This window comes from Perca fluviatilis, chromosome 22, assembly GCF_010015445.1.
Source record: "Perca fluviatilis chromosome 22, GENO_Pfluv_1.0, whole genome shotgun sequence".
Classification (NCBI taxonomy): Eukaryota; Metazoa; Chordata; class Actinopteri; order Perciformes; family Percidae; genus Perca; species Perca fluviatilis.
The window spans coordinates 650473-678366 of record NC_053133.1 but is presented as its reverse complement, the minus strand read 5'-3'; positions in this window follow the sequence as shown (position 1 = coordinate 678366).

The window sequence follows — 27894 nt, the reverse complement described above, 5'->3', positions numbered from 1 at the left end:
ACTACTATACGTTTTAACTTTGCATAACTTGCTTACTATGGCTTCTGTGTGACCTGTGCCTTTACTATTATTATTTGTGCATGGTTATGAATTCACTTATAGTTTGTAGTAACCTCTAATTTGGTACCAGGGTTTTTCTCAGTAGAGTGATATATGTATCAATATTATAAAAATGTATATGTAGGTCATATTGACTTGTATTTATTGAAGCTCTTGTGAATAAATTGCTTTTCTTCTTGAAAAAAAAAACTTGAAAACTCCCCACACAGATTCCTGATGTTGTGGCGGACCAATGTTCAGCATGCTGCCGCACAGCTGAGATTGGTGAAAAAAAGAAAACTTAATGAAAACACTGAATGGCCTTTATTATCAAACAAGGGAGCAAATAACCCAGCGAAGCAATTTATTCGGTTTGTGCTCAGCACATATAACGCAAAATCAATATTCTCCAAACAAAGTAAGGCACACACTATCCCTGTCGTGCAATTATGTAAGTAAAATGCAATCATTGGGCAATTACCTGTCCACTTTTCCTACATGAACTCCAAGACAAAACAGACATTGGCAATTTTACAGCAGTTTGACTGTGAGATTCAAGACAAAAGCATGGCCAATAAGTAGGATTTTACTCTCATAGCACCGTTGGTAGGTAATGACTGCTGTTGCCACACACTTAAGAAAAGTACCGGGCTGAGCACAGTAAAAACAACAATATAATCCAATGACCAATGCAATCCATCCAACAAATGCTACCTCTGATAAACCTATTATATTGAGTTTTTGTTTTTGTTGGAGCTGGCAAAGAGGTGTAGATTCAGCTCTATCATTTGTGAGGCTGTAGTTAGTGGTGCTGTACTATATTGTATTATATGTGTGGATGTTTGTGTTCTTTGTGTAGGAAATAAAAGGGTTATTCTGTAAACAACATTATAAGAATACCAATGGTATACCACAGTACTATGTGGAATGTAGTTACATTTTCCTCCATATGGTATGCAACTATAGCCAAAGCTTATTTTACCGTTTGAGTTCATGCTCCTGGAAAAGGCTCTGTCTGGGTTAAATTGCTTAAAGTGATGGCTTTTTGTCATTAAGACATGGTGCTCTAAATAAATTTTCAGTAACTGCTGTATTCAGACACGACAGGACTATTAAATAAAGAGTTATGCAATATCTGACACTTAGTGTGCAAAAGGGAGAGCTACTGAAAAGTACAGACATCAAGGTCAAAGAAGCTGCATCACTGATGGATTTTATTTGTCTCGTAGAAGTCTTCCATATTGATGATTGTGAGTGCGAGTACACTGCCCTCCGTGGTTGCTAGTGAATCACCTGTTAAACTTTCTTGCCAATTTCATTATTCATTTGCAAATTCTGTCTTTTTTTTAAATGTCTGAAAGTGCATAAGTGTTATAAAAACTTTAGTTATCGGTTATTCACCCCATGGTAGTGAATATCACCACACAGCAGCTTTTAGGCATTTTTCTGTTGTTTGCTAGCAGACGAAATTGACGAGGAGGCTCCTTCCAGCAATACAAGTCAATAAAGAGCGGAGAGTTGTTTTTCGCCCTGGGCGTGGCTTTCAGAGTATGATGCGTTGCGCTCTGTCTCTATGCCGCAGATTACGCCGCTGTCACGGTGAGTGTTGCCAACTTAGCGACTTTTTTTCACAAAAGCGACTAGCGACACATGTGGTGACTTTCTATATAAAAGACGCCAGTGTAAATCAGACAAGGTGATGTATGATTGACTACCAACTTTGCTGGTCAGTTAGTGTACTCACTGTGGTGCAAGAGTGAAAATGCTCTGGAGAGGAAGGTTTGTCTTCAATGAGTTTTATTTTTAAATATGTCTTTTAGTTGTGTAAATATCTAACGTTAGCAAAAGAACATAATACATTATTCAAATATAACTTTTCGTTCATCCACATGACGTTCACACGTTCAAACGAGGCAACGCCTCTTTAGGAGACGGGAAGTGTGTACCGTTTCATACCATTGTCGATGCTTGAAATGCACTCTTTAGTATAAAGGATCTTTGATACCACTGCCGTCTGCTACTGAGATTGATTGACAGGCTTTTTAAAAAAATGTCCTCTCCTGAAAGATTTGCGCACGTCTCTGTCTCCTCAGTGCCATCACAGGCAACTCCTAACCACTTGAGAGACCTCTTGAGCTGTCTTAAATAACTGGGAGAATAAGAGTGTGTCTTAGCTTTAAGAAATTTGATAACTTGCTTTTATACTTAAGTTTGAAAGTAGGAGTACATTTCATGAATTCTCATCGCTTAAAACTAAAATGGCACTTTGAGAAGCTTGATAAATAGGGGCCCAGGTCTTGATTGGTATTGTGGTCGATTGAAGTTATTTTTTTATTTTATTTTTTGTTATTTTCCTTTTATAGATTGATCTGACCCGAGATTTTCTGAATGGATAAGAAATAAAATAAATTAAGTGATGCATTTTTTTACAGTGCTCATGAGTAAAGAGAAAGACTTTCATGTAATTTTCAGGATAGAGACAGGGTAGGTGAATTTAAACAATGTCTGAGTTGCCCTGTTCATGTTGCACAGACATTTTAATTGCATTTTGTGTCTGTTAAGAGGCAGAAAGGCACTCTAAAACTTGCCCCGACAACTGCCGTTTTAGCTGAGTGGAAGCTCGTAGACGTAGCTGCAGCTACTCTGTGTTGACCACACCGATTCGGCACGTTTTTTTTTCTATCGACTGTACTCGCATATTTATAGCGATCAAAATTAACATAAATATTGGCCGGAATTCTCCTTTAATGTCACAGGGTCTGACCTAGTACAATTCAGACATGAACCAGACATGTGTAATTGGTATCACATTTATATAAAGAGAGAGATATGATGGGCTAAAATGGGCTTGTCTTTATTTAAAAAACCAGACAGAATGACGTTAAACAGTGGGGGTGGGGAACACAAGCAATGAGCAATGACTCTGTGCAGGCTGGAAGTGCCCTTAACAAGCCTAACATTCTTTTTTTTATATTTAGTCATTTGAAATCATTATGGTTCTATATAAAACCACTTTACACATACTTCCGAGAATTGTTTTTGTCTGCATGTATTCCATTAAAATAACCACTCACTCTCTCTTGACAGGTACTAGTGGAAAAGCCTCCAAATGAGTTAAAAGTCTAGTGTTTTTTTAGCTCACCCACCTGACAGCAGGTACATCTAACCTTGACAGACATAGACAGGGCCTTCTTCCACTGGCAGGTGAACTTAAAACCTGTCCTCTGAGACTTCATTCTTTCTCTCTCTTCTATCTTCTATTCCATATTTAATCATATAGCCTCACAAAGATCAAGCTGTCTTTTTCAAAAGGCCTGACTCCTCCCCACAACAAAAAAAAATCCTAGTGACAAAGAAAATGTATCATTTTGAGACGAGACTCAACAGTAAAGCGCTACTTGCCCCTAAAGGCTGCAATAATCATTACATCACACAGTATGAGGGTTATTTGAAGAAACATACAGTATTTCTCATGTTTGTATTCAAATAATAAATGGGTGTCAAATTGTAGCTAACAGCAGGCACAGGCAAATAATTATGGCGACCAATAAAAAACATTTGGAGGTGGAGAAATTACCAGTATTAAAATTACTTACATTTGCTGATCTCTCGTTTGGCGCGAAGCTACTGCCAGTTAAAGTCAACACTTCCTGTAGTGTGTCACAGTTACAGCCTACCAGGACTAGTCTTTAAGATGAAAAAAATATGTGAAGGAAGGGATTTCATATTCAAAGTAATTACAGATCACTTCTGGATTCAAATCTAGATTTTGTGTGGAATTGTCGTATTTTGAAAAATATCCAAGAAATCCAAGAGTAATAAGCCCTCAGGAAAGACCGAGGGATCACCACTCAAATGAATCATGACAATTCACAGCACATGTTCCCACAAAAGAATTAATCTTGTGCACAAACTTGATCCTTTTGGCGAAGAGCTGCATTACAGAAGTACGAGTCTATAGCCACGACCTTCCACTTCCTGGATTGCTTCGTTGCCAGATGTCCCTCTTTTCGGACGGATGTCCATTACCTTCCGCTTTCTTTGTGTTGGATTTTAAACTCCGGTGGATTTGTGAGGACTATGGTTAACGGCTCCTCAGATCTCTGCAGGGTAAATCCAGACAGCTAGCCAGATCTGTCCAATCTGAGTTTTCTGTTGCACGACTAAAACTACTTTTGAACGTACACAGGCACCATGGCTCCGTGTGACGCTTAGCACCGCCCATGACGATTGTGATTGGTTTAAAGAACTGCCAATAAACCAGAGCACGTTTTTCTCCCATCCTGGAATGCTGTGTGGACTCGCCAGACCCTACTGTGGAGGAAGGTCTGGCAATGTGAGACTACAGAAGTACTGGCCATTCCAGTCGACTAAAATGGACAGAGATCCTCTAGGAAGAATAAAGGTGCTCAGTAAGTTTTATGAGCAGCTGTCTACTGGCAGTAAAGGATCATCCTCCGAGGACCAAATATTTCCACTGCATTTATTCTGACAGTATTTTTACTCAGAAAAGTCCAACTGACCAACCATGCAAAAGCCTACCCTGAGGCAAAGAGTCATATATATTAAGTATAATTATTTTTGCACCTACTGTTCTGTCGTCTTAACCTTGTATATTTGCACTATTCAAACTTTATTTTGAAATTTTTCCACAGCAATTTCCGTAGGGATAAATAAAGTTTTATCTTATCTCATATTAAAAGTGATTTAATAAGGTGACCATTTTGCAGACCACCCATTAAAATTTAGCAAATTAGTTACTGGATTTAAGAAAGTAAAGATGTGGTATGGGAGTCTAATAAGCAAACAAGTTAATGAAATACATGCTGTTAAATGACCATCAAACATATAAATCACAATGCTGAGTGGACAGTAGTAATATACAATTGTGGTAAACTGGTTCCAATGTACGAGCAATGTTTCCCCCTAATCCCCCTATGAATAAAACTGGATTATAATTTATTGTGTATTTAGCTGTATTATGGCAAAGCTGAGAGTGTTTGGAACAAACTGAGTGTTTGGATGAGCAGTAGAGAAATGGATTATGCTGGCAGTGGTTTGAGAAGTGAATACTCATCACATGTGGAATGAATTATAACCAATTGAATTTGAGCTGACCATTCGAAATAAGTGTTTTTTCTTTCTTTACGTTTTTTCACGTACAGTACGGTTTGTCTGAACGTTTTTTTTTACTGTTACACCGATGACACCCACTAGTACCTCCGCGTTGAGCCTAAAAACCCTGGCATGCTGACTTGTCGTCTGTGATGTCAAAATTTGGTCTAAAAATGTCATTCAACTTTATTCTAGTGAAACAGTAATAAATCAAGTATCCTTCCCTGCCTCATGTCGTAGCAGTATTTGGTTTAAAAGCATAGCATGTAGCTTGTTCAATCACTTGTATCGTCTTAGTAATATTTCAAGTCTATTTAATCTGTTAAAGGTTTAGAAGGTAACTTTATAAAAAAATAACATATTTGCTGAAACTGTCACAATATCCTGAGACTAGTACATGAGACACATAATCTGTATTAAATATGTTTCTGTGCCTCCCCATAATGCTCCTAATGGCTTTTGCAAGTTTCCACTACACCCAAAGATAAACAACCAATCAAAGCTGAGATAAAAAGTATACTAAAATGTTTCTGAATTCTGAAAACATTTGAGGCTAGAAATAGGCAATGTAGTAAAATAATATTGATTCATATTTGATCAGCGCAGCCTAGTATTACAGTATGATGTGTCGGTTATACATCGTACTCCTCCACTGGAGGATCTGGAAGTTTAGCACTTAGCCAAAGGGAATTTCAGAAATTCTGTCAAAAGAGTTAATACACTTTTTAACAACTTTCCTCAACCACTTTGTCTTTATAATTGTTTTGACATTTTGCCTTCATTTAATACTTTTACAGTCGAGATGCAAATAGGAAACATTGGGAAAGCGAGACGGAGACGACATGCAACAAAGCTATCTGACCAGAATCAAATGACTCCCCCACCTTTTTCTGTGTACATTATGGTATAATTCTAAGCCATCCAGGCAATGATTTATGTGATGTAGGTGTCTTTCCTGCAGGAAATGACTGTCATGGGGAATTCCCCCCACCACCACCACATTCAACCTTGATTTAAACAATACCATAGGATTACCATGTGGCTGAGAGCAGCCTGACCCAGCTCAAACCCCATATGAGGGAGCCTGGCTGGACTCATAACACTAAAGTGCTATCATGCACATTTCTCTGAGGTACAGTTTTATTATTTAATCAATATTTAATGATATAAACTCTCTCAAATGACTACACTGTCATTCTCCAGAGGCTGAGCTGGATGTGTAGACATTTTAGCTTTAAAGGCAAAGCGGCATGAGCTGTCATCGATTATGTGAAATTTAAAAGATAAAACTTTCAAAAGACACTTGTTATTTTCAACCACAAGCAGTAATTTAATCATACATGCTGCAAGTGTTGTTATTTTGAAATTTCTACATGTGCATAAATGTTGGTTCTTCTTTAGTAGTGATGTCCATATGAAACTTCATGAACCATTAGTTGTATTTGATAGCGTTTTTGTTTTTAAAAGGCTCAAAGAAAGTCAATTCAGTGTGCTGTCAACCTTTGGTTGAACAAAGAGTGTCAAAGTTGCGTGACCAGAGATGTAACAAACCCCTGGTAAATATTGGAGACGTATTTGAAAGATGGAGACAGCTTAGAGCCCAAAAGGACGCCGAGTTGGCTAATTTCCTCCTGAACAGGTAAGCATTAGCTTCAGGCTAATTTATCATGGCTATAAGGGACGGGCATTTTATGTCATTTCAACATTTGTGTACTCACATTGAATTATATAGCTAGAGTACCCGAGTTGGTTACTCGCAAAAACAATTGAGACACAGCCAGTAAAGTGATCCCGACTGGTCCTGGCTAACGCCGCCATGCTAACCCTGCTAACTGCTAACGTTACGGAGGACCAGGCAAGTGGGCCACAGCTGTTTACAACGTGTAGACTGTTCAGCGGTCGTAGCCAACAACGGTGAGTTATTTAAAACCAAGAGAGGGGGGCAGTAAATCGGGAAGAGAGGACCGTGAATTTGCAGTGTGTTTAGCGATTGTTGTAATTCTAAACCAATAAAGTGTGTTCAGTTGGCAAGGTGGTGTTATTTTTAGCGGCTCCATATCGTAAATCTAAGCCGAGGAAGTATGTCTGTCTGGCATGTGGAGAGGACGGCGAGGTTGTGGATTATTTTACTGTAATTCTAAGCCGAAAAAGTTTGTCTGTCAGTTTGGTACTGAGCTCTGCGTGAGCACAGACTTTATGATACAATATAGCCAGCATCTAACGTTAGCTACTCCGCTGTGCTGTGAAGTCTGGCTATTTGAGACTAGCGTCTAGCAACACTGTTGGATGCTCCGGTCTCAGCCTGGCAACCTCCGTGAACTTAGAGTCTGGTGAGGAGGGGACGGGGGAGAAGACTCTCCAGGATTTTGAATTTGTACTGCAGTAACTATTTTAAACACTAGCTGTCAGTATTACATATTGCACCTTTAACTATCCCGTCTATCCTTGCCGGCTTGAAGTCCGGGTCAAAAGCAGCCCATCTCAGCAGTGTAGACTGCCTTTTCCTTAAACCAAATACTAAGTGGAACTTTGGTCCATGCTAACGATCTCAATTGTTCCGTTTTATAGTAGTCTGTTAAGCATGGTATTGCTCTACCCCCTTTTTCTTTAGGCAGTTGCAGTGTTTTGAATTGAATTCTTGGCCTTTTACTCTGGAAGTCTGGAAAGTACATTCGTATTTATTGTTTCTATCCTATTGTGCATGTCTAAGGGCAATTAAGAACACCAGCCAACATCTGACTTGCTTGCTTTTACTTCAGGGGCAATAATTACTTTTGTATATTTTGGAAATATAGGTATTCAAATTCCCAGATACTTAATATCTGATGATAGCTAAGTTTCATTTTCATTTTTAAACCAATCTGCCAGGAACTGATAAACTAAATTAAGTACACTCTTAAGCTGCTTTACACACCAACTAGACGGCCAACCGTCGGCAAAAAAGGCAGTTGGACTGATCAGTCTCCCCGAGTTGGTCAAAAAAATGCATCAGAACACACCGAAGAGACGAGACGTAATACGTCTCCATAACAGCAGGCAGCACTAATCTAGGGTGACCATAGATTTCCAAAAAAGAGGACACTCGAGACAAATCCAACACGCTTCTCAGAGGTTAATGAACATGCTTTATTATGCCTCAATGGTGCAAAAATAACTTCTGTAATAAAATTAAATAAAATCTGTAACAACCTGTAACAAAATAATAGCTCTCTTTTAAAATAAATAAATAATATGAAATAATGTTCTAAATATGACCTCTTCTGTGTTAGAAAATCCAGCTTCAACAAAATATCTCTTAATACTAATTCAATGTATTAAGATAAATAATAAAGACACTAAAACATCCCACTTGTCCGCCTCCCACTTGTCCGGTCCCAACCGGGACGGTACGTGGGACATTTCTTTTGCTGTTCAACTGTGAAGCTGCACTAGCTGCACTAGTCTTGTTTTATGGTCGCCGTAGTCTACGTAAGTGGCCTGATGTTTATACTTGTGCACTGGTGTGTGCGTCGAGCCGGCATGTGTGTTTGTGTGGGGAGTGGGTGATAGAGCGAGGGAGAAGTGAGAGTGACGGCGAGCAAGTACGACTCTAGAATCATAGTGAGAGAAACAAAGTGTCTCCCCTGTGTTTTCTGACCACCGTGGGAAATCTTTAGCAGGAAACGCTTCGGCATTATGTGTGCAATGCTGCTCCGCTGTCTGCTCTGGTCCCTGTGTATGTGCGCATCGCAAAAACGCCCACAAGGCAGCCTCTCGGGAATTACGTCACACAACAAAGTACCGTAGTATTGTGTGCAAAGCGCAGTAAATTTTAAGTACACGCTTAAAGGAACACGCCGACTTATTGGGAATTTAGCTTATTCACCGTAACCCCCAGAGTAAGACAAGTCGATACATACCCTTCTCATCTCCGTGCGTGCTGTAAAGCTGTCTGACGGCTCCAGCGGCATCAGCCCATAATAGAAAATGCAGATGAATGGTTCCAGTAATCCTACTGCTCCGAATAAGTGACAAATAACGCCAACATGTTCCTATTTACATGTTGTGATTTGTAGAGTGACAGCGTGTACAAAAAACAATGTAACATGAGACACAGCCATCTTCTAACAGTAAACAAACCAGGAACTATATTCTCAGGCGAAAGAATATAGTACTTGGGCGGAGTGATATGCTCGCAGCAAGCCTGTCAGAGAATATAGTTCCCGGTTTGTTTACAGTTAGAAGATGGCTGGGTCTCATGTTACGTTGTTTTTTGTACACACTGTGACTATACAAATCACAACATGTAAATAGGAACATGTTGGTGTTATTTTGTCACTTTTGTCACAATTGGGAGCAGTAGGCTAGTTGGAACCAGTTACCTGCAGGATCTGTGCTGGGCTAAGCTAATGCTGGAGCCGTCAGACAGCGTTACAGCACGCACGGAGATGAGAAGGGTATTGACTTGTCTAACTCTGGGGGTTATGGTGAATAAGCTAAATTCCCAATAAGTCGGTGTGTTCCTTTAATGGTCCCATGAAAAACAGTGAAAACCGGACATTTTCATGAATTTATAAAAACAAACCTGGATGCCCCGGACAGTAGGTAAAAATTGGACATGTCCGGGCAAAAGAGGACGTTTGGTCACCCTAAGCTAATCTGTATTGTTGCCCAAATAATGAAAACCGGCAGTTGATTGGACAAACGCGTCACGTGGGTCTGTTTTTTCCGGAAATTCAAAGCCAGTCTGTCATGGAGGCTCGTTCAGAATACGATCTCATGTTGTACTAAAATAGTTCACCGAAACATGTTTCTGAAAACATTGTAAGCGAGAAATAGGCCGTGCAGTTGCTGAATCTGTCTTCATTTCAGATCCATCAACGGCTGATTATCGGCTCTATGTCCGGGCCTTTACACTCATTCCCTCCAGTTCTCAATAGTCAAATTCTATACAGGGGGGAAATCCAAATCTATGTCAAGGTTTAAGGTTCATTTATTGTCATTCTACAACACAGGTGAGGAGCCTTACAACCTGATAAAAGAAGCTGCTCTGTAGTCTGGTGGTAGAGCAGCAGATGGTTATAAATGGTGTGACTGGGTGGGTATTGTCTCACCGATATTACTGATGCACAGTAGATGGGTACCAATGATGTTCTCGGCGGTATCTATCACCCAGTGCAGAGCACACCTGCCCTGAGCAGTGCACAAACAATGCCAATTTGTAATGCTTCCCATCACTGACATGTTACTTTTTAGCTCAAGTGCTACTGGTTGCTGTTTGAAGAAGCACACAGACCTGTTTTAAGGTGCTTATTTCATTAAGAGCTACACAACAGCTGTACCATTGCTGGACCCATGGGTAGAGCTCATTTGATTGTAGTATAGGTCAGTGTGTCAAAGCAGATATGTTACTGCTGAGGTGAACCCACAGAGAGCACTGCAACAAAGATTTTCTGTCTTCAGTGTGAGTTTGTTTATGTGGTCTTTAACCTGATGATTTATAGGCAGTTTAAAAATGTGGTGGAGGATACGTACACAGAGGCTGAACACAACAGTGAGAACCTACAGCTTGGGTTCATATAGTTTCTGAAAGTTTTCTTGAGCCATTTGCAGTCTGCCTCAAGATGCTTTTTAGCCTGGCATTGTCTCCAACAGTCTGACTTACCAGTCCTATGTCACTTTTGCAGAAGTGTGATAAAACAACAAACAAACAAAAAACTGTCTGGAAACCATGCACTTCCAACAGAATTCCCTTCAACTAAAGGAGCTTGTAATTTTCCATTGTACAGAACTTCTGTTTTATGACAGAACAAACAAGTCATGACATAACATAATAGGTCATGTAATTGTGATAGACAGGACATAAAACACACATTAACTACAAATATCAGCTAATACAGCTAATAGACAGACAAATTCGCAATGGGCCCTTACCTGCAAACGCATACACCAACCACACGCACTTACTTACTAGTGCACAGGACTTGGATACACAACAACACGGCCTAGCAACCTACGGGTTCCGCCATCCATTCCGCCATACCCGCACTCCGGCATCGATGTGTAATTGTCGAATTGGCGGCACTTCCATTGTTTTCAAACGTCCCACCACTCCGACAATTTTTGTTTCCATTAGGGTTAGGGTTAGGGAATAGAAGCATGTCGGACTGGCGGCATGTCGGACTGGCAGCATGTAACAGCAACCTACATACATCACAGTGTTTCCTCTATGTTGATTTTATTGTGGCGGTGCGCCATGGAAAAATGTCTTCCGCCACGCTATCAGAAATAGGTTAGATGCACAATAGTCGCGGTTGCCTTTTAAATGATCCTGCCGCACACATTGCAATTTAACAACAAGTAGAATTACTCAGAGGTTATTGGGCCCGTCCAGTTTAACTCCACATACTGTTGTGTTGATGGAGTTTATTGTCAAAACGTTCGCTTTCTTCTGAGTCGACTATTAAACGACCAGCTCCACCAAAAACGTCACCGGCTTTGAAATGTAGACACCAAAATCAAAATAAGAAATAAATAACTATTTACAAGAAACTTACAAGAAACATAAACAGGCTAGCTAGCTAACTGTTATCGATCTCACAACGTGACTTTTTGCCCGAAGACAGCGTTGCGGAGAGTGAAACAGGAGACTAGAAAAAGGCGTTCAGCTAGTGTGTTGTTATGGCTACAGTAAATCATAGGCTCCTGTTATCTAAAAGATTTTCAATGTAATGGCTCAATATCTAAATGATTTCGACAGTGTGGATGAGGTCGTTATAATTGGATGGCCTGCAGCTTAAAGCACAATTCGTTTGGATACAAGCATTACATTTTGGAAGATAGACGGGATTCTGAACAGCGCTGCGCGTGCGCGACACACACACACACACATACACATACATACACACACACACAGCAGAGATGTATTACAACACGCAGCACATGCACCTGACTGGGAAAGATAGTGCTACGCTCGTTGCTGTAAGTAGACTACAATAAAACCTAAAAGTAAATACGTATCAATACCCACTCACCTGTCTACAGGCATACACATGTAGGAATATATTGTAGGATATATTTCAATCTCATCTGTCTGAGCAGTCCACTCTCATCCACCACGCTGTTTACACAAACACAGCTCTACTCTACTCTAAATATCAAATTTTGACAAACAAGCTAAAACAAAAGCTGTCGGTTTGTTGACTAATTGTTTGCCTCAAATCTTGAAATTTTGACAAATTCTTGTAAATTTAACTGCTGGCTAAACTAATTTGCTGTTCGGAGAGACCTACCCCCACTGCTAAAAAAAAATCCTAAAGGAAACCCTGCAACATGTATGTTGAAAATCATGTTGATTATTTTAGTATATAGGATCAACACTATTTTAGTTCTGTTTTGCAGACTCTGCAAAGCATGTAGAGTGTACAATTATACATTATTCATGTTTAAGGGGAAAAAACAAAAAATATACATAAATAATGTAAATACATCAACATCACCCTACTACTAACTGTGAAATAATACATACATTCAATTAAATGTAAAAAGTGCAGAGCCACAGCTACATCCACACAGAAAGTTATAGAAAGTATAAAGTTAGTTCACTTAGTTTTAAATATAGGCCTACTGTCATACAAAACTGACTCCAATCTAACTATAGAGCTAGACAGTCACTAGTCTGGATCAATGGAAGTACATTTCCCTAATAATTGCCTGACATCCCGGCCGTGGCTCACACGCTGGATGGAGGGACATCCAGCATGTGTGTTTGCTACGGGAAACAAAAACAACTTCGAGCTAGCAAGCTACACGCTGAAAATCTGGATCATGCAACAAGGCGGGCCTGCTTGGTTCTTTAGGGGAATGATTGTTAAGATTTACAAAGAATATGTTTATTAACTGTACAACTGGGATGTTTTGGGACTGATTGGTGGGATTGCTATGACCAAAGTACACACGGCAATACACTGGTAACAGCAAATTACGTTTATCCATGTATCCAGCTAATTTAAAGGGGTGATAGAATGCAAACACGAGTTTACCTTGTCATAGTTGAATTACGACAGTTCGGTGGGTATAATAGACATACATAGTACCTCAAAGTCCCATTGACATCCCTTTCCTAGGGAAATCTCACAATTTGAAACTGCTGCTGAAATCTCAACAAAGCTAAAAGTTGACGTCAACTCAGTGGCTGTACCTTATTTGGCTCTAGTCTCTACCTTTGTCACGCCCCAACATTTACATACACCACTGACCACTGTTATACATTGTTTGTCTGCTATTTCATTACTAAATTCACTTCTGAGACTCTACTCTCTGCGGAGCTCCGTGGGCCGCCAGCATTTGGTAGTCCAGTAACCCAGAAACGGTGAAGTTGCAATGGGTATGGAGCCTCCTAATAGAGTATGTAACATTGGTTGGGCTGAAAATGGCCCGGGTGCTATTCTATGGGCCCTAATGCTACCCTGTGGAATGGCCGATTTTTTAACGAGAGCTTTTCTTCCAAATATGGTATGCTCATGAATATTTAGATGATTGGTTGAGTGAATGAAAAGTGGAGACAAGACAGCAGGTCTCATATTTCAGACATTGCAGTATTATACATTGTTCGTCTGCTATTTCATTACTAAATTCACTTCTAAGACTTTTTTATGTGAGAAATCAACTATGTAAAGCTCAAATATGGGCCGTTTTATGAAAATTGATGGCTAATTGCAAATTTGGTAAGACGGTGTCAGACTTCAGGAGCTCCACACAGTCTGACGAAGGAACAGTGTGAAATACCCTATGTAATCATTCTATCACCCCTAAATAGCTCACATTACTGTAATGTATGTATGTATGTATGTATGTATGTATGTATGTATGTATGTATGTATGTATGGTCAGTATATGTAAATAGTTAACTGATTTTAGTCTTGTATGTAGCGTTTCCAAAACAAGTTCCTGTCTGAGACTATTTTGCAGAGCCACCATCACTGTGACCAGAGCTTAGCGCCGCCCAAGACAGTTGTGACAATTTGTTTAAAGAAACCCAGAGCGTTTTTTTTCCTATCCCAAAATGTATGTGTGGAGGAGCCAGACCTTACTTCACAGCGCTTTGGAGATAGGTCAATGCGTAGTCTATATCTACGATGTTACACTTCCAGGATTGCTCCGTTGCCGCCTGAAAATCGGCTGGATTTCACTCTTTTCGGCCGGATATCCGTTACCTTCCGCTTATTTGTGTTGGAAGTTTAAACCCTGGTTGATTTATGAGGACTATGGTTAACTGTTCCTCAGGGGCCTCATGTATAAACGTTTTCCTGCACACGGTGTGATTTATAAAAATTTACTTGACGCGAGAATGTGCGGGCCGTCACGCAAACTTTTGAGCAGACGTGAGATGGTGAGAGCATCCTGTCCAGCTGCATCACTGTGGGAGCTGCACTGCCTCCCACCATAAGACCCTGCAGCGCAAAGTGAAGACTGCTCACCCGCAAAGCAACCAGCATTGTGGGTGACCTCAGCCACCCCTCACACAGCCTCTTGCCATCTTGGAGACGGTACCAGAGCATCTGAGCCTGTTCCACCAGACCGGCAAACAGCTTCATTCCCCAGGCAGTCAGGAAGCTCAACACCCTCTTCTCCCTCCCTCCCCTCCCCTCTGCCCCCCAAAACTCTGCATAAGGTTTCACATCTTTCAAACTATTAACTGTTTAATTTGCAGGCTACTTAATGCAAATTAATGAAAAATCCACTTCGAAAATACTTTCAATCATCCTCTGTATTTCCCACAGATGAAATATCTACTCACTGTGCAACAAAAAGATGAGCATGGAAAAATGCAATAGTGTCTGTCAGTCTGTAGTTGCTGAGCCTCAGACATCCATGGTGCACAGGAGGCAGGACGCACAGATCCATCTCCCCAGCAACAAACGCTGTGTCGGGGGGGCAAACTCATCTGATGCGTAATTAATCCCGTAGATGATTTTTAGGCTTTGTAAGGTCGACTAAACACTGGGCCGTCTTGACTGTCTTTTTAAGAAAATGTTTAGGGCTTTTCCACCTTTAATTTTTTACAGGACAGCTAGGTGAGAAAGGGGAGAGAGAGGGGGGAAGACATGCAGGAAATTGCCACAGGTCAGATTCGAACCCTGGACCTCTGCGTCGAGGCATAAACCTCTAAATATATGTGCGCCTGCTCCAAAGCTGCGCAGTCTTTCATACATGAAGCCCCAGATCTCTGCAGGGTAAATCCAGACAGTTAGCTAGACTATCTGTGGAATCTGAGTTTTCTGTTGCACGACAAAAACAACCTTTGAACGTACACATGTTCCACCAAAACAAGTTCCTACTTACAGAGGCACCGTGGCTCCGCTTGGCGCTTAGCACCACCTAAGACGTTTGTGATTGGTTTAAAGAAATGCCAATAAATCAGAGCACGTTTTTCTCCCATCCCGGAATGCTGTGTGGACCAGCCAAACCCTCTCCCTCTCCTCCCTATTTAAGCTATTTTAATATGGGTAGAGATACACTACAGTGTTGACTTTTGAAATTAAATACTTAGAAAGGCCAGTGTTTGTCTTTGATGTGGTATATTAAAAATAAGAGCTAAGGTCTAAGCTGCTATATGTTTCCTCTTCAAGGCAACACTCGGGAGGATTGTGTTCAAAGTTAGGACAAAGTTATAGAGACTTTGGTGATCTGAGAGAGTGTAGTTCACTCACACAGACTTCAAGCATCAAAGCAGAGAAGAACAAGAGAGGGCTCTGCTTGGGTTTCAACATTATTATGCATTCATATGAAACACTTTGTTAAGACAAAAATAACAAAAAAGAAACTTTGTTTCATGTTGCTCAGAGTAATATTCTCTCCATGTATGACTAAAGGACTACTTAAGCATACAGTATGGCTAATAAAGTCGAATGGTTTGGTATTGGGACATGTTACTTTCAAGGTAGTCTCGCTTTGCCAGACCTTCCTCCACAGCGCTGCGGAGGAGGGTCTGGCTAATCCACTCAGCATTCTGGGATGGGAGAAAAACGTTCTCTGGTTTATTGGCATTGCTTTAAACCAATCGTAATTGTCGGTACCACTGCAAAATAGCCTCAGGAAGGAACCTGTTTTGGTAGAACGTGTACGTGTATTGGAATGAGATCTGAGGAGCAGTTAACCATAATCCTCATAAATCCACCAGAGTTTAAAATTCCAACACAAAGGAAACCCAAGGCAACGGATATCAGGCCTAAATTAGTGAAATCCAGCAGAATTTCCGTCAGCAACATAGCAATCCCAGAAGTGGAACATTGAGGATATAGAATACTTTCAAGGCATCAGTAAAAACGTAGAAACCGCAACAAAAATCTGATTGATGCTTTTTCCTGTGGATTGATGTTGTTCTTTATTACAAATGAACAAATGATGAAATTACAAATGCCATAGATATTAGCCAATGCTAGATTTCACAATAAACAATCTGGGTAGTTAGTCAAATGTACTTTCTCTTTCAGTGTGTCAGTCATCTGCATCCATGTGTGTCATGGAAACTGTCCTCCTAAGAAATACAACAGCATCACTAATTTCATAACCACAGGATTTATAATAAAAAAAAATTATATAATAAAAAATTATAATATAATAAAAAATATAATAATACGTTTATTTGATAAAGCACATTTTACAGAGAAAGCCACAAAGTACTTCATATGATAAGACCAAAGCGAGTTTGAACAAGTGAGTCTTAAGCTGCTTTTTAAAAGCATCAACAGAGACTGCAGAACGTAAGACAGTAGGAAGAGCGAGTCGGAGCCACCACTTCAAAGGAACGGTCACCTTTAGTTTTTAAATGAGTGCGTGACTCTTATCTGTTGAGGGTAAAGGATAAAACAGATCCGTCGAAGGTCAGGGTGGATGGATTGATCAGCAAAGTGTCAGACTTTAGCACAAGAGAGCCCTGTTAGTTTCCTGTTTCCTACAGACAGTCAATGTTGGGTTCTGTTAACCAGGACCATGTTATTTTCCTGACCAAGTCACTTTAAATAATAAGAATAATCAGTTAATTTATGTTGCACTTTTCTAAACAAAATTACAAAGTGCTTAACAGTAAAACAATGAGGAGCATACAAAAATAAAACCATAAAAGGATAGAAACATAACTATAATTTAAAAGGCTTTATTTTCTTCTGTCAACAAAGAGAGTTGTAAAAAGTGATTTAAAAGACAACACAGAGTGGGCTAGGCTTAGAGGCTGAGGGGCATGGACTGGAAAATACGTAAACCTCACCTCAGTTAAAGTGTTCATATTATGCTCATTTTCAGGTTCATAATTATATTTAGAGGTTGTACCCGAATAGGTTTATGTGGTTTAATTTTAAAAACACCATATTTTTGTTGTACTGCATATTGCAAAAATGAACTACTTCATAGTTCTTTTTTTCCATATGTTGCTGTGAGCTATTATTTTTCAAAATGATTGCCACAGCCCATATAGAACCACAGACAGCAATTAAGAACCACAGACAGCAATTATTTTCTCAGTTTTCACACTGAAACTATGCGTCAGATTTCATCTTCATATCCAATCAGTTCACTGTGCCCTTTCAGGTTTGCTGTGGATGGACTGAAGTGCGGATTTTCTTTTTGAAAGGCGGCGGGCAAAGTCTGCACAGAAATGTAAGATTTTTCCATCCTCACCGACCTCGTCATAAAAGTCGTTTAAATGATCATACGTCGCCTCCACGCTGCTTTGTCGCCTCCATGCTGCTGTCGCCTCTTTGCTGCTTTTTGTTTTGATGACGCATGCGGTGGTGCGACACTGGTGGCTGGTGTTATATACTGTCTATGGTGTTGCCAGATTGGGTGTTTTTTCCGCTACATATTAAGGCCTGTTTACGGTGTGTTTTAACCAGGTTTTGGCCTGGAAGACTCTATAGAAATCTGGCACCCTATTGAACGAAGTTAAACTGAGAGTGTGCCGTTCACAGACACCAGAATGAAGGAGTTCACAGTAACATTCATCAGGCAGTAATAAGGTACGTTCAGTTCACGTTCGTCCAAAATATGAACGAGTTCATGAACTATCGTTCAATGAACGTGTTCAGGCACAACACTGTAGGTAAGGACTACTAGCCAGTCAGAAGCAGAGTATGAGGGCGTGCCACGCTAGCAGCTAGGCGAGCATTATAACCTGGGGTGACAGAGCTTTGACCATTGCAGCCCCCTCCCTCTGGAACTCCCTACCCATATACATCCGTGACTGTACTGACCTGGACACATTCAAAACACTAATCAAAACACACCTCTTCAGATTAGCTTTCCACATACTATAGTCTTACCTTACACCTGATAGTTACTGGTTTTATTGTTTTTTATTGCTTCTATTATGCTTTTTTTATGTGTTGCTTTTATTCCTTATCTGTTTTTAATGTGCTATATGTGCTGGTTTTACTGTAAAGTGTCTTTGAGTACCATGTAAAGCGCTATATAAATAAAATGTATTATTATTATTATAACGTGTGTTACAAAGTGACGCACGTTTGTCTCTGAAGTAAAGGCTGGACTACAATAGAGCTGTTTGGAGCAGTTTGTGAACAGTGTTTTGTGTTGGAGATGGTAAATCCCTTTGGGGGGGGACTTTGGGCTTTTTCACTTTGTAAACCTATAAAGTGCACAAAAAAGATATATAACACAGTAAAGGAAAGGGAAAAAGCCAAAAGGCATAATATGATCACTTTAACAAAAATGAGTGATGGTGACAACTAGGAGACCCCTGCTCGAAGATCTCTGGCTGCGCTGTGGCCATATGTATATACACATACCCAAACAAAGTGATTTTGTTCCCCCTGAGATCACTGCTGACGTTGAACGTTCAGCTGGACATGTGTCCATGCTGCGTGACTCAGGTTCACATCAGGACAGGTGTTGAATCTACTGCAGCCTCACTGTTAGCCAGTCGCTCCTCTAAGCACCTCAGAGCTTGGTTTTCCTTATTACACAGTCTATCCCCGTCTCTAATCCCACAAAAAGTTGAGAAAGCATATTAAATGGATGTGAGGGAGAGTTGCTACTGTTGCTAATTGGATTGGAGCTGGCGGGCATTGGCTTGGCGGCACAATGGGAGCAAATGAGTGAACAGGCAGATTCTCTTTGGCTGAGGTTACAGTTATTATTAGGCACTGACGGAGAGGTAATTCACTCAGATCAAATGGATTTTGCACTTGTTTTTTAATCAATAGACTGTACTACGAGGCTGGCTCAGTGGTTTTCTTTGTAGCCTCTCAGCAAGGAGGTTCTCGGATCGAACTTCAGCCGAACTCCATCAACTTTTATAGTGGGTGTTGTATAGCACACAGAGGGTGGACTTTCTGCTCTTAACAGTAGCACAAAAGCATTGCGGAATTAGCAATCTAGCTAACTAACTAGCCTTCCACTTAATGAGTACATTTTTAACACTTTAATGCTTTATCCACACACTCTTGTCACAGCGCAGGGAAGCACATTGCTATCGCCAGATGAGTGACAACTTTGTTCGGCTCATGTTCTGTAACCAGCGTAGCCTGAAAGCATAGTGGAATAAGCAAGATTGCTAAGTAGTCAGCCATCTGGTAGTTACTTAGCTTGCTTATTCCACTATGCTTTATGCTACACTAGTTACAGAAAATGACAGCGGCATCACTGGCTCTGGCGCCAGGGACACATTGGGCGCGGAAACGCCACGAAACGGAATGTGACAAAGGCCCTGTCACGGTTGGATGGCACATGGTAAACCTACTCAGGTCACCAAGCACCCAGACACTTAATTTGCGGTCAAACTTTTATACATCATTCAGTAACGATGTTATCAAAAATACCACATTACTTCAGTTTAGTTTAGTCAGTTCAGCGTATTTATTTCAGTCATTTCTGATTTCCAACAAACCACGTTACTTAACCATTACTTCGACCTTTTTCTCCTCACCAGTCCCTGGGTCTGAACCAGAACTGAACCAAAGTGCTGCTTCATATAGGGCCTACAGCAATCACACACAGGTGGGCTGAGGGTGGGAGAGACCATGTGTCTGGGTCATAGGTGAGGGTAGATTTTCTAGTTGAAAATGTTTGTACGTTTTCTAAAGTAAGATGAGTGGAAAATGATTTGTTCAAGAATCTGTTATTTGTTTATTGTAGAAACTAGCAGTGAAATTCTAAATATGTAACTGATAACATATTTGAGAGATAATTGAGGCAATTAAGAGTTGGTAGCTCTAGGGGGAGGGGCTTAACACATATAAGCCTCTGGCCACCTAAGCATGGGCTCAGTAATTGGTTACAGTAGGTTACATAGTACACTTTTTATATTGGGAAAACATCTGACTGGACGTTGCAGTTTGTGTGAAGAAATGGAGACTGTGGAGCATGTCTTGATGTCATGCAGCGAATATATTCGAGAGAGAGGGGTCATGTTTGCTGGATTACGTAAATTAGGTCTAGTGGAACTCAGGTTTACAGATGTCCTTGAAAGTGGAGTTACCATGAATGGAAAGCAACATTTATTTGCGTTTTTGAAAGGCACTGGACTATTTAGGAAATTATAGTATAATGTATTGGCATGAATAAATGGATAATGGGTAATTACCAATAGGAGGCAGTAATGCAACGACTTGGATGCCAACTGCCGTTAAACTCTAAAGAAGAAGAAGAAGAGCATGGGATCAGTCTGAGGGTGGCTACAATCCAGACAGGTGATGTGAACTTTGCTAGTGAAAACCTTGTGTAAAAATATCTCTTTTTTTTTTTTTTGTTTCTTATGGTTTTTCGCTGTGGACAGCCTGTGTTGTTTCACCTTTTTTTTTGTAAATAAAAGCACCTTCATGTTTTGCAACTTAAGCCATCGTGTTAGCGACTTTTTTGGTCCAAATCCCCAACGCTCTCCGTAACACGGAGCCATTTTTGTTTTGGCGCCCATGTTATCCAATCTGTTTGTTTACACCGGCTGCGGTCAAGAGCGGAGCGGCCACGCAGCAACGATTGTTTCAGCGTCTCCTATTACTTCCGCATGCCGCAAGCAAATGTGACAAGCCAGGAACGCCACAGCTGGATACTTCACAAGATAAAACGAATGTATGGTGATTTTAGCTGTCTTGGCTGTGTCCAAGGTGAGAGAGACAGACACACACACACACACACACACACACACACAGGTGTGAGTGGCCTGGGGTCCGTTCCAGGTAGGAGGTTTAACAAACTCTGAGTCTAACCCTGATGTCTGAGTTGATTTACCCTGAGATGGGAAACTCAGAGTTTTCGGTTCCAGAACAGCTGATATGAGTTGGTTCAATCAACTCGGAGTATGTTCACTCGGGGTTACGCGCGTGCACAAAAGGCAGTATGAATGGAGCCATGATTCTACAATTCACCATGGTAACAACCACAAACAAACGGGTCGGCGGAAATACTCATGCGCACAAACAGCGAGTTTGAACATGTGTTTCGTTAAAAAAGCAAGACAGCAGCTGCTGCTGCAAAAGAGAGAGAATTGGTGTGGGAGAAAATTGCTGCTCGAGTCAATGCGTAGCTACACATTCACAGTGTATTAATTTCATATTTAATCACAGTTAACTTATAATATTACTGGTGAAAACTGGAATTGTATTAGGCCTACACCTATAATTTCATTTAGGTGGAATCCTGTGGGCGAAAAAGTAAACTATACTAATCCCATTCTGAGGCTGCAGCACCATGATCATTAACAGAACTATAATGTATAATGATGTATTTCTTTTTAATGGCTCTACTGTCCAGGGAACACTACAAAAAGTTTAAAAACGTTTCAGAGCGAGTCACACTTTTCTGATTGCTCTGCATACAGTGGCGTAGCCTACTATTAGCCTACAGTATGATCCGCTACACTGTTGTTAAGAAAACCGCTGTTTGCAAAAAACGTATCCGATACAAAGAATCTGCTGGGATGTTAAAGCCTGTCCACGATGGTTGATGTTAGTGATATGAGGACGGATAAGGTATCTACATATCTAATGGACTGTGATAAAAAAATACCTCTCAAATCGGTTATGTGGAAATGAAAATACATCTATAGTCGGGACTCAATACCGACGTAAACTCTCTGTGAATTAATACAGATTTTTCATCAATGGGATCGTCGACAAAAGGACGTGACATGTTTGAGAAAAAAAAGTTTTATAATCTGCCAAATATAAACCAATACGTTTTTTATTCATGCAGATAAAACTGCATTAAAAGCGCCTGATACAGACTGAATGAATGAATGAGGAAATGAGTTTCTCCTCCCTCTCAGTGGGAGGAGACTGAGAGAAACTCGAGGTTTCTTGAAGAAAACCTGCTCCCGACCAGGTTAGGTTCACAGACTCAGTTACCATAGTAACTGACTCCGAGGTTAAGTTACCTCTCTTTCTGGAACGGAAAACCCAGAGTTTCCCTCATCTCAGGGTTAACCAACTCAGAGTTTTCACTAAACCTGCTTTCTGGAACGGGCCTCAGGTTGCGAGTGGTTGGGGTTGTTGTTGATTAACACGGGGAGAGAGTAAGAGCGAGAGAGTTGTTCTGTAGAGAGGAGCAGGATCGCTTTGTGACCAGCACGGAGGAATGCAAAGGGACCGTGGGGTGTGCTAGCTAGTTTTTTGTGTCATAAACAGTAAATTCATCAACACAGCCGTCAAGGCTTCATCTGAAAGTGGGTATGGTTTAAAGTAGGATGGAAAAAAAGGATAGACGCAGCCAGAAACAACTTGGTCAGTTCTCAATAGCTGAGCCCAAGACCAAGACAATTCTGAGTCCAACGAGGCACGAGACCAAGACAAGTGCAAAACTTCTATAAAGTAGTCTCAATACCGGACTCAAGACCGAGACCGAACTTGAGTACTACAGCCCTGCATGCTAAGAATTCAATACACTTGAGTACAATACACTTGGGCCCTTTTACGGGCAGCCATTTAAAAAAAATTTGGGTCGAGTGAATACAAAAATTGTGGTTGCGTGGCCGGGTTAGCTCAATTGGTAGAGCAGGCGCACATATATAGAGGTTTACTCCTCAACGCAGCGGCTGCGGGTTCGACTCCGACCTGCGGCCCCTTGCTGCATATCATCCCCCTCTCTATCCCCTTTCATGTCTTCATCTGTCCTGTGGAAATAAAGGCCTAAAAATGACACAAAAAATAATCACTAATAGTCACTATTGACCGTAGCATGGCGGGTTTGTCCAGGACGTCCAGTGTTCCACTGAAAGTTCCTCTGATCGGCAGTGTTTAAACTTCATCTTCTATAGTATCAGCTCACCATATCCCATGATCTTCCTCAGAGATGGAGTTTGCCCAGTAAATGTTGAGCATTTAAAGGACATACTGTCCATGTTGGCTCTAAAGCTAGGATTGAAAATAAATTCTTGACTTTGAAAACAGCTAAGAAATATTTACATCCATCTACTGAGGAATATTGTGTGATCTGATTAAAAACTTCAGAACAGCTACTGAGTGGACTGTGTGGTGAGAATCTTTTGTCAACTGAAATGTAAGGTTTTTGACCCAAAACACTAAAACAAACTCAGTCTTTTTTCTTTTGATACGTAAAGTGATAGTCCACACAAATCAATCACCATCTTTAATGGAATCACAGATTTGATTTCACACATCTGTGTTGCTTAATTTATGAAAAGTATTTTTGTCAATACGATAACAGTTTGATCTCAAGCTTGGCTTGCATTTAAGTTTTTTCCTTCAAAGGTGAGCATGTAAAAGCCTGTTCATATGAAATTGCTGTTCTCATTTTATTATATATAAATAGATATTATATATCTATTATATAAACAACTAACATGAGACATAGACATCGGAAGTAGGGATGCGAAGGTGTGGCAGCTAGTAACGTCCAAATGAAGCTTCATTGACCATCAGTTGTAGTTGTTGACCCAACTAGATGCTGCTCTTGGTTTAAAGAAAGGCTCAAGCAATGGCAAAATAATCCAGTGTGCTTCACTAGTGCCAGCACTCCCTATCAACAGCTTCCCTTTACTGCACCAAAGTTGTATTTTATTTATAAAGAATTGGTGCCTAAATTTGTCTGACTTTCATTTCTGTCCCTCATATTTCCTTACAACATTAAGAGTATATGCTTTCATAGCCTAGTCATGTGATTGTGAATGATAAGCCTGTCTCCCCATGTGCACATGCACTTTTTATTAAAGGATTTTATTTAGGTTTCATGATTGATATGAACATTGCCTTCCATAAGCATTGGCTGCCAGCCAATCAGCTGGCTACTCATTTAAATCCAGCCGGCTACTTAATTATATTAAATTTTGATTCTAATAAAATAGGTTTGAATAACAAGTTGCGATTTACTATGCCTGTACATTTTATGACCACAAGCCTCCGCTTAACAATGCAAGCATGATGATAGAGAAATAGGCCCATCTGTCAGTATCAGTCCCGTAAACAATAATAATTGATGACAAAACACATTAAGAATTGCATTGATTGCAAGGGATTGACAGGGAACATTCTTTTTATGCATTATACAGGCTACTTCGGAAAACACCGGTGGCAGCAACTTGATGATTGCGCAGTAAACCTTAAAAAGTCCTCTGAAAGCCCTGCATATTCCATATATGCCCCACAGATGTGTGGGCTTAATGAATGAATGAATGAATTAGCCTTTCTTTATTTGCATCTTTTTACAGCAGAGCCATCTCTAAGACCCATTGCAAACACACACTTAAACAGGCAATGTTTTCAAAGTAACAGGCCTGTGACTCAGCCTCACACAGTCATTTTATGTCAATTTACAGTTTAAAATGTCCTAGAATGGTTTTGTATTTTTTGCCATTGACCAATTATGCAAACTAATGTCAGATGCCCCAAAACATGTTTTAAAAATAAACTGTAATGATGTAATAGAACTTCCTGCAGTAATATGAGTGCATTTATGTTTCTTGTAAAACAATATGGCATGTCTTGATAAACCTTACATTAAAGATGTCCATAAATAAATAATAAATAGGGTCTAATGATCGTTGATTAAAAAAATTCTGATCAGTCAAGCGCGGTTTTAAATTATTATTTACAGACTGTGGGCTAAAATGCACAAGAAGCAAAATTATCCTTTACAATAATGTACTGTAGTACAATCAGAAGCACAACTCATTTAACTATACAATAATTAAGATCTGTGTATATGATGGATAGGCATTAGAATGTGCCAGAGGCCACCAAATTTGGCTCTAATGGCCAAACATATGTACAGCACCCCCCTCCCAGAAAATAGTTCCAACATCCCTGGCATGAGACCATGCAGGTTCTGTAGCATGACAAGGATGCTCATTAAATCCTTTTACAAACCCTTTCGTAGGAGGCTAAGAGTATCTTAAGAAGCAGCGGAAGCTGCAGAAGGAACTAAAGACTGCCTTCAACTGTTTTTGTTCATTTATGGTTTTACGTTTATAGTTTTGTCATGAACACTGATGTTCTTTGTTCAGTGAGTTTGATTGTGTCCATGAGAAAATAATACAAATAAACTAACAGTTAAACTTATTCAACCAACTATTTTCTGTAAACTGTTTCAAGTATAAATCATTTACACAGACATACACACTTTGTGATATATGTAATTTTAAAAGCTTACAGACAGTTAAATATGCTACATAAGTAAATGTGTTATGTATTCAGCATCATCCTAAGCACCACAGACTTTCAACATCACGAAGCTCTTAACCGGTACACTTGCTCTTAAACAGGGGCGGCTCTACAGGGAGGCAAGGGGGGGCAGGTGCCCCCCCACTCTAGAGCCTTGCCCCCCCAGCTGCCCCCCTAACTTTGGTGATCCAAAAACTGTACTTGTAAAAACAACCCGCCACTATGTCCACAAGCTTCTCAAAACAGTGAACTAAACAATACATTTACCAACAGTGAACAATTTAATTTTTGATTTTAAATGTATTCTTAGCCCCCTGCCCCTCAAATACTTAGCTACGTCCCTGATTCAAACGTCGTGCGGCGTTCGCTCAGTCTGGCTCGCACACAGTGAGTCTGCTGCGGTGCGGTGGCCCTGCAACCCGGCTGGAGAGACTGAGCTGCCCCCCGAGCCTCTGAAGGTGAAGTCAGTTTCCCCAGGTGAAGTGTAAACACATGTTTAACTTAAAGTTACATTTGTAACGAATGTATTGTATGCTAAAGACGATTCAGCATCAGCAAAAACAGCGCGTCTATTACGTTAGCCAAAAGTCAAATCGCTCCCTCGTGATTTGTAAGAGCACTCTGCCCTTTGATTAGTTTTGATTTTAGTAAGACAAGAACAGCTTAATATAAAATATAAAATCTTTTTGTATCCATAACGTTTACTGATGGTCGCCGTTTCGCTGACGTTACGTTACAACACACAATACAGTGCCAGTTTGGAGATGATCATTTTTATTTGATTAGCTAAGCAGTCCTATAAAATCCACTTCCTCACACATCTCACAAGTAGCATAGTCTAAACATAACTGTTGTGTGCATGTGATAAATATTTTCTGATTTTATATTTGTTATAAGCTACTTATTGGCTACAGGGCCCTACAGTGTAATGTAATACAAGAATAACAACAGCTTTTCACCTATCAACTTTTGCAGTAGCTGAAGAAATTAGCTGGAGCCTAAACATGAAAAGGAAGGCTAAAGGTGGGCTACTGCCAGCTTTTTTGCTAAGAAAACTCAAAGAAGTACACAGGACGAAGAGAATGAGGGAAATGAAGGAGAAGGCAGTAAACTGGAGAGACCATGGAGGGTCAGAGCAGGAGAAGACCATTAGCCTAGAAATCTAGACTCCCCCTAGTGGCAGCAAATTTATTTGGCAGCCAGGGGGGTCTAGCAACTCTCCGTTGACTTTCGAGCTGCAAAAACCAAATTTTGGTCAGGCCAATCACATCGTGTATAGAGTCGGTGGGCGGGGCTTATGGCTGCTGCTGCTGGGAACAGCGGTCTTCTGGAAGACTTGGAGTTAAGCTTTTCTTTGAGAAAAGAACAAAGAACGGCACAGAAATCATTCTTAAAAAAGGAAGATGTGTTCGGAGTTTTGCCAACCGGATACGGCAAAAGTTTAATCTACAAACTAGCTCTGCTACCTTCTTTGTTGCTCTGCCTGGTTGTAGCGCTATCCTATTGTGTGTAGAGGGAATTTGAAAGACAACCGTTTATCCCGCCCCTCGGATCGAGCTCTGTCAGTGGTGAGTTCCCAGACCCAACATATTGATGTGGGTCTGGCTTGTCAGGCTAGAAGACCACAGAAGGAGATGAGGAAAAAAAAAAAAGAATCAGTGAGGGATGAAGAGGAGGCTCCAGATTCAGAGAGGCAGAGAGTGATCAGGAGGAGGCAGATGAAGATGACAGGGAGGAAGAGTCCTGCAGTTACCCCTGGACCATATGGTATGTTTTTGTTCTTTTTCCATATAAATTGCCGTACAGTAGCATAATATGTAATGTCACTTATATGCATTGGCTATGTCCATGTTTAGAATAGGTATATTCATTCCCATCATAGACTCAATGATCAGTGAGGTGGACAGGTGCTTTTCAAACTCTAGCAGCAAGATAATGAGGGCTATACAAGCTTTAAACCCATCATCAATGACTTCTTAAAGGAAGAATTGGGTTTAGTTAGTGGCTGAGGAATATGGCTTTGAAAAGTATTAAAAGTATTTTTGTTTGGTTTGTTTGGTTAGAGCCACTCACATAGGGATTCCCACGTATCGTCTACCCCTGCCACCATGCCAAGACCTCTTGCCCCCCCTTT